This window comes from Rattus norvegicus, chromosome 5 (assembly GCF_021556685.1).
Source record: "Rattus norvegicus strain SHRSP/BbbUtx chromosome 5, alternate assembly SHRSP_T2T, whole genome shotgun sequence".
Lineage (NCBI taxonomy): Eukaryota > Metazoa > Chordata > Mammalia > Rodentia > Muridae > Rattus > Rattus norvegicus.
In genome coordinates, this window is record NC_141538.1 from 78,709,676 (window position 1) to 78,720,401 (window position 10,726).

The 10,726-nt window shown below is 44.2% G+C and overlaps 1 long non-coding RNA gene across 1 annotated transcript; it reads right to left on the reverse strand.

Annotated features, from left to right (window-relative positions):
• Window positions 1-640: 640 nt before the first annotated feature.
• LOC148005812 (uncharacterized) lies at window positions 641-3,367 on the reverse strand. Its single transcript, XR_015621425.1, has 2 exons — window positions 3,286-3,367; window positions 641-1,492 (listed from the first exon to the last, which is right to left on the reverse strand). It is a non-coding gene; the product is annotated as an uncharacterized LOC148005812 (long non-coding RNA).
• Between the last annotated feature and the right edge of the window lie 7,359 nt (window positions 3,368-10,726).

The following is a 10,726-nucleotide window of genomic DNA, read 5'->3' on the forward strand; positions in this document are numbered from 1 at the left end:
GCCCGTACATGGTGGGGAGGTGCGGCAGACAGACATCACCAAAATACAGGGGGCTCTGTGGAAGAGGAGGCAGAAAGAGCCAAAGGGGATGGAGAACACCATGAAAACAAGGCCTTCCAGACACACGAGGGCTGGCGCACGGATGGACTCAGGGCAGTAAGCACAGAGCTGGCATTGGCCTGTGCCAGATGGATCTGTGCGGAGAGGGGAAGTAGACACCAGCCTCTGTCCCTAACCCAGAAGCTATCTCCCAGCGGTAACAAAGAAAACGTAAGTTCCCTCCAATAGAATCCCACTGGGTCTTCAAACCACACTCAAGGTCAGGCCCATGCCCAGCAGTAAACAGCTAGCACAAAACAAAATGGTATTTTTCGGAAAAGTTTTGCCTCATAATTTTTTGTTTGGGTTTTTTTTAATTTAAATTCACAGATCTTTTGCTTATAGTGCACAGTTTCCGGTTTTGTTTTTAATGGGTCTTCTGTGTGTGCGAATGTGTGTGTCTCAGAGTCTGTGTGTATTTCTTATGCTTTTCCTTTTCCTCCATTTTTTTCTGTTTATTTTGGCTTTACCCTATTCTGATTTGTTTTTATTTTATCTTTTATGGTCGTCGTCGTCATCGTCGTCAACAACAGCAGCAACAGCAGCATCAATGCCCGTTTATTTATGAGAGAGAAAGAAGGAGTTTGGATTTTGGCAAGTGGGGAAGTGGGGGGAGAAGAGTTGGGGGAGGGGAGCCTGTAATCAAAACAATGTATTAAAGAAAATCTACTTTCAAATTTTTAAAAACTGGGAAGTTCATTTTCTTACAGCTCAAAAGTCAAAGAACATGGCACTGAAATCTGGTCAGGGACTGTGTCCAGCAGAATACATCGTGGAAGGGCAAGTGACAACGCATGCTACCGAGGGGGCTTGCATTTTGGAGAGCAGGCAGGGTTGGCAAGAATGAAAGGCCTGGTGGAGTTGGAACCCGGCTTTCAGTGTGTTTCTGGGCAGGCTGACAGTAAACTGCCTGCTGAGGTCAGCACATTTGTCTCCTTTGCCCTCTCCAGATGTTACCTGCAGTAAAACTTTATTAGCCCAAGACAGAGCATGCGCCAGAGCCAACAGCATCGACACAGAGCTCCGTTGTTCTTTTGTCCCGATCCGGAGGTCATTATTTGATCTTACAACAGGGAGCCAGGCCTGCTCTCGGCCTTGGCGGTTTTCCTCACTCCTGCCAATCACGTTTTTCATCTTGCAAGAGGAAGCCTTTTGAGAGGCCGTGTTGATCTCTTCTTTGCTCCCATAGTGATAAAGCAAACAATCACCAGGGTCTGGTCAGAACTTCCCCAAACAGCCCCAGTTCTCACAATTCCGAGGCTTCGCTGTGCCAGAGATTTTCCTGCTCGAGAATGAATTCATTTTTCATTCATAGAGTTCATTCAGAGTTGAGAAGTCTCACAATTTGCCTTCTTTTTGCTGTAGGGACGCGTATACCAGACTGTAGAACATTCTAGTGAAAGAACACAATTTCAGAGAGTTTTGGATGATGACGTGCAGTCTTAACGTAGAAAGCCAAAGAGTCATAAACACCACACACTTATCATCAAAAGTAAAATCGTCAAGGTCTAGAATCCAAAAGAGAGTATCCGTCACATGTTGTACTGTGGGCAAGGAGTTGGGAAAATCAGAACCTTTGTGCACAGGTGACTGGTAGCAATGTAAAGAGATACTGCCCCTTTAGAACATAGTTAGGTCATGTTTCAACATAGAGTGTAATCATAGGGGTACGCCATGGCTCAGAGATTCCACTTCCATGAGCGCATCCAAAAGAAATTTGAAAACGTCTTAAAATTATGAGGGTTAAAAGCTAGAAGCACTCCAAACGACTGTTGCAATCATTATATTGGTGTTGCTGTGACAAAATACCCAAGAACGTCAGCTTAAAGGAAGGAAATATTTATTCTGCCTCGAGAGCTTCAGTCGGGTCCCCTGGGTCTCCTGAGACCACGATGAACATCGTGGGATGGGGAGCGTGTAAAAGAGGCTGGTCGTTTCCTGGATGATCGCGAGCAGAGGGAGGGATAAAGATGGAGAGACAGAACAGACACATCCCTACCGCTTCCAACTCATCCCAGACTCTGAAAGCTTCAACGTGTCCCCATAATGCGGCCGAATAATTAATCATCTGCTTCATCTAGTGATCTTGTCAGAGCCCTCCATCTGAATGCCTCCCACTGATTGGAGCCACCAACTGGACCCAACCCGACACATGAGCCTTCTGGAAGACACCTGAGATCAGGTCGCCAGCAGATACAATGTTTATAAAGTGAAAAATACATATATAATGGATTGTCCTCTGGCAGTAAATAGTAATTAAGTATTAAGACCTCATACAACATACATAGACAATCTCAGTAAAATGGATGAGGGACAAAATATCACTTGCTGGGGTGGTTTTTACATATCACAATGAATCATATATATGTATATTAGGACAAGCATATGATAGGAATTAATGGAATTGACAACAGTTATAATCCTTTATACATTAATAAAATACCAATATTTCTACTATTAGTTATAAATTGATTAATTCAATTATATCTGAAGCAGATAAGATTCATTTTTGATTAAGCAGTATCAATACTTCTGGGATATAATCAACCATTCAAACAAAATAGCTCTGGGGTTATTTTACGAACCATCTATCTCAGAAACCAATAAGCAATATTCCTCTAGAAGCTATATCTGCTCTGAGGCCAGCAAGATGGCTCAGTGGATAAAATACCTGATTCCAAGACTGAGTTCAACTCCTAGAGCCTACCTACGTGGTAGGAGAGAACAGACTCTTACAAGTTGTCCTCTAATTCCTGCATTTAAACACCCATTTGTATGCACGCATACACACAATTAGTTAAATCACTCCTTAGAAAGAGGACTCAATTGGTAGAGAAACCTGTGCAAGCGTGAAGACCTGAGTTCATACTTTTAGCACTCATGTAAAAGCCAGACACAGCAGCACATATCCACAGTTCTGGGGCTGCCAGAGGGCAGAGACAGGCAAATCCAGGGGCTTGCTGGCCGGCCAGTCTAGCCAAAATAGTGACCTTCCAGTTCAGTGAGAGACTGAACAAAGAAGACAGAGAGTGATTAAGAAAGAGGCCTGAGGTCAATTCTGGCCTCCACTCTCATGTGCATACATATACATGGGCAGCCATATATGCACACACACGAACACATCTACACCCATAACACACACACAATGTAGCCATTCTGATGACGTGGAAAGTTAGAATCACCAACCTCTGTTTTCAGAACTTCATGTCATTTCACAGACACTCATTCACAGCTGTGTTCCTCTCAGTTCTCTAAGTTAATTGCTCTCAGTCGCTATCAGGATCGGGGAAGAGTCAAAGGTCAGCCTTAAGATTCGAAATCTAGACTCGTGCTACCTCCTTGCTTTTATGACCAATCTTGGGTATACGCCTTGGTCTCAAATAGGATCCTGCTCCTCAGAATTCAGCCTCTGACCTTATATTCAGCTGCCATGAAAACGTGTGCTGCAGCCAGAAGCAGCCTTCCTTACCGAGCAGTGGGAATGAAGCCAACTCTTCCCCCTGTCCTCTGAGCAGGAGAGAGCAGGGGGTGCTCCAACACAGTGATTACAGAAAGCAGAGAAACGGCTGTACCTCAGAAAACCTGGAAATCTCCACCCCTCGTAGAAAACTAGCTTTATTCTGCATTTGAATATGTATCAATCTATTTTTGAGATAAAGTTTTACTACATAATATGGCCTGGTACTTATGATGTTGTTCAGACTGGCCTGGAACTTGTGACCTTTTTGCCTCAGCCTCAGTAATCTCGGGCTTAGAATGAAATGAAGAGACTGCCAGTCGGAGAAAACGTCATCTCTTCCATTGACTTCACGAGTGTCAACTTGCAAGGAATCAGAAAGGGAAGTTCAGTAGAAGGTTCTCCATCCCTGCTAATGAGAAGTACCGGCCTGTGTGACACAGGCCATCCTGTATCTCCATCACGAAAGGGTCTCCTCTCATGAACTACCTAGAAATGTGTTTGACAATTATCATGGAAAAAAAAATCAAAGATAAAAACGTTCAATACAGAGTAACGTTTCTCAAACAACTCACGTGTTAGAACTGCTTGACGCTTTAAAGAAACAGCTATGGTGTGAGGCTCGGTCTTAGAGGTTTGAGCAGCATGTGGTGGGAGATGGGGGCTTTATGATTTTTATCCTCGTGGGGAGCAAGGGTTCAGAACACTGTTGTGATACAGGGGAGCAGCACAGAGAGAATTTAGAGCAAGATAGGGGGACTCGGGTAACAACATCGTCTCCAGAGTGCGCGTCTAACATACGTCGAGCATATTACAAGACAAACTGAAGAGAACCAAAAATACAGATGGAAAGTTACCCATGAGCCTTCGCCGAGGCAAAGATTATATACTTTCCGTAACTCCTCACAGAATCTGGAAGACAAACAGTACTTGTGTCATTGAAGACACAGAGAAAAACAAGAAAGAGAAATACCAGGCCAGATAAAAGTCAGGAGCATTCATCTTTAAGAAGAACTGCTGTGTTACAAGGAAGAGCTAGAACTGAACCCAGAATCCCACTTGGTGATTTACGAGGATGTGCGGATGACCTGACCTGGGCATCGGCCCTGGGTCCTGTCTATGCCATCACACTCAGGGTCCACACCTACGACTTTCCGAACTGTACTGAGTGCTGAACTCTGCTGACTGAACTGACTGGCTCTATGTCCATGTGAGAAAAACAAGTAGAAATTGTGGCGTTTTGATCTGTTTGTGTCAATCCATTAAATCACCCTTGGGGCAGCACCTTGGCAGGAGTCTTGCTCTGTCCCTGGATGGTTCTAGACTCTGAACCTTCAAACCATCAAACCATCAACCCCTTGATTTTTATTATTTTAAAATATTTTGGAAGTATTGATTTCACACAATCTCAGTGGCCACATTAAAATACTGGCTTTATCTAGAATGGCTGGAAAAACTCATCCTAAGCCAAGAGACAGTGTAACCTCCTTGTCAATGACTCCTGAAAGGAGGCTTGGGGTTTTTCAGGAGATGCAAGTCTTTTCCTTCAGTGTTTTGCTTTCAAAAAGGTTTGGAAAGTGGACGAGCTTCTGAGTGCATTTATTTTTAAATGTTTTGAGTTCAGAGAAGAAGAAGAGAGAGAGATCAAACTGGCACTTTGCAAAGAAAAAAAAATAACTTGGTTCTGAAAGAATGTGAATTGAGTAAGAAGGACAGTTGCTGTCTCATGCAGACGCCTGCCACACAGGAAGGTACTGGGGTCATTTCTCACATGCTCAGGCTCCTGAGCTGCAGGGTTCCACAGCATAACATGGTGGTCACCTCCCTCCATCACCGGACACGGCTTGTGCACTTCCATTTCTGTGCAATAAAGATATTAAACTCTATCCTAGGCATGCAACATTTTCTCCAATGCGCTTATCCATGCTTAATTATGAGGTTTTGACACTTTAAAAAATTGTGCGGTGTTGGAGACTAAACCCGGCACCCTGTGCATGCTCTCACCACAGTGCTACACCCCGAGGCCTTCATAAGCAACGTTCAAATTTTTGTACTACTTTCCCAGTTCAAATACATTTCTTTGAGTCATGTAAGACATTTATTCACTATGTTTTATTAATATATGATTTATAATAAGTAAATTATTATGCTGTTATTACTAACATTCGTTTTACTTTTGGTAGACATAAATGTTTCCAAATACCAATAAATGCTACACTTTTGATATCTGTACCACAGGGGCTGGTATGACAGCTCGATCAGCACAGTGCCTGCCGCACAAGGATGAAGGCCTGAATTTGGATCTCTAGCACTCATGCAAACTCACCAAGAAGTGGGCAAGAGTTCAATCCCGCATTGAGTCAACAACCTTTTTTCTTTTGATTCCATGAGCACCATTCATGACCCTTACCCTAAGAGTACTGTCCTCATGTTTATACAATGCGGTAGCTGTGCAAGGAGCTAAAAACGATGTTTCTAGTTTCCACAAATAAAGGATGAGCCATTCCTCATCCTTTATGAGCACTTCCTCACCTGCATTCATGTTTGCTGAACACTAGTAGCCTGTCAGTACAAGTCTCCAGCCAAGGATGGCCAGCTAGAGATACGGAGAGAAAATGATGTCATGCCAAACACTTGTACTTGCCACGAGACCATTGGTAAATCCTCAAGTACTTCACAACAAGAGGAAGATGACCTGGGGGAAAGAGAATTTGATTTTCTGTCCACTCTGTTCCACATTCCCAGAGAGATGAAGTGGGGTTTATCCTCTATAAGCCATGTTCAAAATCAAGGACAGATAAGTCCACAGAGAGCTCATCACATACAAGAAAACTTCACATCAGAATGTGCACGGTAAGAAAAACAAAACTTGAAACTACCTCTTGATCATCCCTATGCATGGTGGATGGATGTTAGAGTATTGAGGAATAGATGTTAGGATCAGACAAATACAGGTTTCTGCTGGTCAGCCACAAAGACTAAAGGTATGGTAAGAAAAAAACAGTGGTAGTAGTGAGAGTGGTGGTAATGCCGATGATGTGATGAGGATGTGGTGATGATGGTGGTGGTGGTGGTGGTGTTAGTAGTAATCTGATAGTGATGGTGGTGATGGTGATGGCAGTGGTAGTGGTGGTGATGCTAATCTGATGGCGGTGGTAGTGGTGGTGATGCTAATCTGATGCCAGTGGTGGTGGTGGTGGTGATGCTAATCTGATGGTGGTGGTGATGATAATCTGATGGTGATGGTGATGGTGGTGGTGGTGGTGGTGGTGGTGATGATGATGGTAGTGGTGGTGTTGGTGTCGAGTGATGTGATGTTGATGGTGGTAGCAGCATTGGTTGTAGAATGTTTATAGAGGGACTTCCAATTAAAATCACACTTCAAAAAATAAAATCTGTAGCTCCCCAGAGGATCTCATCATAAAAACATCTTCAGGAAATCAGAAGGATGAATGAGTTTCAACGATCCTCTTTATTTTTCCCCTCTCTATACAGATTTCAAGTTTCAGGAAAGGAGCATTTGATCGATGAGCCTCATCAGGACCAGTCGCGTGCTTAGCTTTGCCTTGTAAAATCCTTACACATTGATGAACAGTCCTATAAAGCTGTATAAAATACAGAAAGTAGAAAATTCCACCCCTGTCAAAATATAAAACAAACAGATGGGATGGATCCAAGGCAGCCAGAGATGAGCAAGGTCACTACCCTGACTGTCATGATAGGTCAGTGATGACGGCCGTCTGTGTGTGTTCAGCAGATTGTGTGTGCACTTAGACTTCCTGCTGAAACACGACAGCCGGGGTCACAGATCTCAGCCTTGTTCACACACTGACATATCACAGTTGCCACAAATGAAACCTGGCACGTGGAAGGCACAATATTTGTTGGAAGAATGAACATCTCTAAGACTTTCTTCCTACATCTGAGACTGAGGCTTCTTGTAGACATATGAAAAATGTCTGGCAGAGAACTATAACACCAGATGCTTAAAAACTCAGATTTACAGGGGCTGGAGTACAGCTCATTGGGAGAGCGCTTGCCTGCTATGTGTGATACCCAGGGTTTGACTATGCATAAAGATTCCAATTCTAGTTACTGTTTTTATTGGGATAAATGTTGCTAGAATCATTCGCTGTAGACAACATTGATTTTTTTTCCCCTTTTACTCCATGGATTCCCAATGAAGAAAAGCAGTTATTGATCTCAATGAAACCCATGACTTAATTCTAAAACATGATAAATAATGACCAATAATACAGCTACAGGAACAGAAAGGAAAAACTAATCTTAAATGGCTCACACATCCTTAGGGAGTATGGCAGCCTGAGAGCAGCACCAAGGTGCCATTCCCTCCAAACCCCCAGATCTAATAACCTGATTATCTTCAGGATGTCAATAACACTGCCCCTCTTTTCATTTCTCCCAGCTTGGTTGATTTCCTCAGTCTTAACCCATAGCACATCTCCCAGCAATCTGTATCAGTCTCCGAAAACCCCAACTCTGTTTCCCTCACGTTGACCCTCCATCTCTCTCACAAAGTCAATGGCCTCCATCTGAATGAGGAAGAGTGGAAACTGAGGGAGCCTGGGATGCACCCGTGTATCCTTCCTTCTAATTTCATTGAGATAGTTTTTCCCTCCTCTTTTCCAAAAGCAGATGGTCTATGCATGCTCCAAGTCAGACTTGCCCCTGTGGTAACTTGGGCATTTTGTCAGCCATAGTTTGTGCTTCGTGGGGTGCTTACTGCTCTCCTGCCCCAACCTTTGCAGTTGCCTCTTCCTCAGATGAGTTTGCTGTCCCCTTTCCAAAAGTTATTCGCATAGCTTTACTCTCTAAGCAACTGCCCCTCTGTATTTGCTATCATGGCATACAGCTCGTCTCTGTCCTCTCTCTAGGCATGCTTCAGTCCCCTGAGTTTGTCTGTGTCTGTGTCCTCATGCCTGTTCTGAGGCTGCTAAGGGTCTACAGTAGTCTGCCAGGAGCAGGACAGACAGCCACTTCCAATACCGCCATCCCAGTCTCTGCCAGTTATTGCTGGATTGCAGCTGGCTTCTCAAGGCTATTCTGTAAGAGAGAAAGTGGTGTGTACCTGTCATTCATGTCCTTGGTACTAAAAGCATCATAGTGAGATCGAAATCTGAGGCAATATCCAGACCTGAATATTAAAACTGTGAAAAGGCCATCAGTGGGAAAACGTACAAAGTCTATAGTTCAGGGAATAACTTTAACTACTGTCTCATAGTTACGCTGAAACATGAATGAAGATTCTCTTTAATATCTTTGCCATGGGGTTGGGGATTTAGCTCAGTGGTAGAGCACTTGCCTAGCAAGCGCAAGGCCCTGGGTTCGGTCCCCAGATCCGGAAAAAAAAAAGAAAGAAAGAAAGAAAGAATATCTTTGCCACTTCCTCCTAAACATAAAATCATACCAAAACGAAAGGGTTAAAAAGTGAGTAGAATGGGTCCTCTGGCCTCCTGTTTTTGCTATGGCCACAGTTCTAGGACAATGAGGTGGACGATGTAGATGGCCTTCTCTCAGCCCGTCACGAGCAGTCATGTTTGGAATACGTATGCAGGAGTCTGAGCATCTCCGGAGGGCGGGGTGAAAGCTTTGCTAAAGGAAGGATTTCACAGATTCCCAGAGGTTGCATTTCGAAGCTATGGAAGATGTCTGGTTGACGGAAGTCAACTCTGGCTAAATTGTTTCACTTTCTAAGAAATCAACTTTAAATATATTGCCTCCTTTCTTTGTTTGTCTCAAGGCAAACGGTTCGGTGGCTGAGAGCAGCAGGCTTAGCAGAGGCAATTATTGTCAGGTTTCTTACTGTCTGGTGCCAGGGTTCTGGGAAATGGCACTTCTAATGAGGTATGTTTTGCTTTCTGGGTTCTTTTTCTTTCTGGAAGAGACTTTGATGTGGCTGAAAGTGTATTCTCCCCTGAGTATAGGCAGGGCACCAATTAACCCACACCAGGGCCCTTGCTGTCCTCCCGGCTTGGACTCTCCTGCATCCACCGTGCGCTTTATGAGTTCACCATCTCGCCCACTCCAAAGCTTCCCTCCTCTGACTCAAGCCAATTTCTTGAGTAGCTTTCTGCCCTCTCTTGGTCTTCTAAGTATCTCTGTCTTCCATGTTACGTTTTACAAGTGGTTTTCTGATCGCTGTGGAGAGGAGAGGGAAGAAGAAAAGAGAGCTGTGAGTCTGGGCAGTTGGTGGGGCTGGATTAGGCAGGTTTTATGCACTTTAAGTGATATATTCTGAACCTATATCAGGAGCAAAAATGAATAGACAAGGTGCAAGCCCACAGACTTGAGATGTTGGCGTAGACACTGTAGCATACAAGGCAGGAATAAGGCAGGGGATTGCAAAGGCTGGCGTTATTGTTCAGGCTCTGCATTGAAGAGCAAGCTTCACACAAAAGGCCCTGCTCTTGGTCAGTTGAGCATTAGAAGCTGTGGCCCTAACACCTTCTCAGTCTGCTGGCTGGAAAAAGAACAAAGGAAGTTGAAGAAAAGTAATTTTAATGTAAAAGTCAGGGGCATGGGGCCAAGGCAGGCAAGGCTTCAAGTGCCAACACTCCCTCCTTCCCTTTCTCCCTCCCTCCCTCCTTACTGCTCCATGGTATGAGCTAGACTCCCTCTCCTTTTTCCATTTAAGAGCTCAGGGATTTTAAAAAGTGTTTTTCATTAAATAACCATTCCTTCACCACACAGCAACAGCCGATAAAGAAGGCAGGTCCATGGAAGACTGCAGCTGAGTAGACGCTCTCCCTGCTCCAACTCCTGCTGCTAATGAAAGAAATGAAGAGAACAGATATTTGTGGGAAATCAGTAACCTCAGCAATGGAGAAAGAGTGGAGCAAGTTAATGCCGTGAATCCACCTTTCTTCAGGCCTCTCTTGGTCTGTGAGCTATGGATTTTAAGTATACGGTGCATTTCCACTGAGTCAGCCAGCAGCACTTGGACCTCAGCATTCATACAGAAAATGCCACTGATTATATTCTGGTCTCCTTTCCTCCCTGGCTTCTTTACAAAAAGAACCCCAGGAAACAGAGTCACCTGCTCCAGTTTGGGTCTTTGCTTCATCTGCAGGTTTGTGCCGGTGAGAAATAGGAGACCCTTCATGAGGTGGGACCCCAAGGGACACCTTTGGAGCAGAGTCTGGGGTCTCT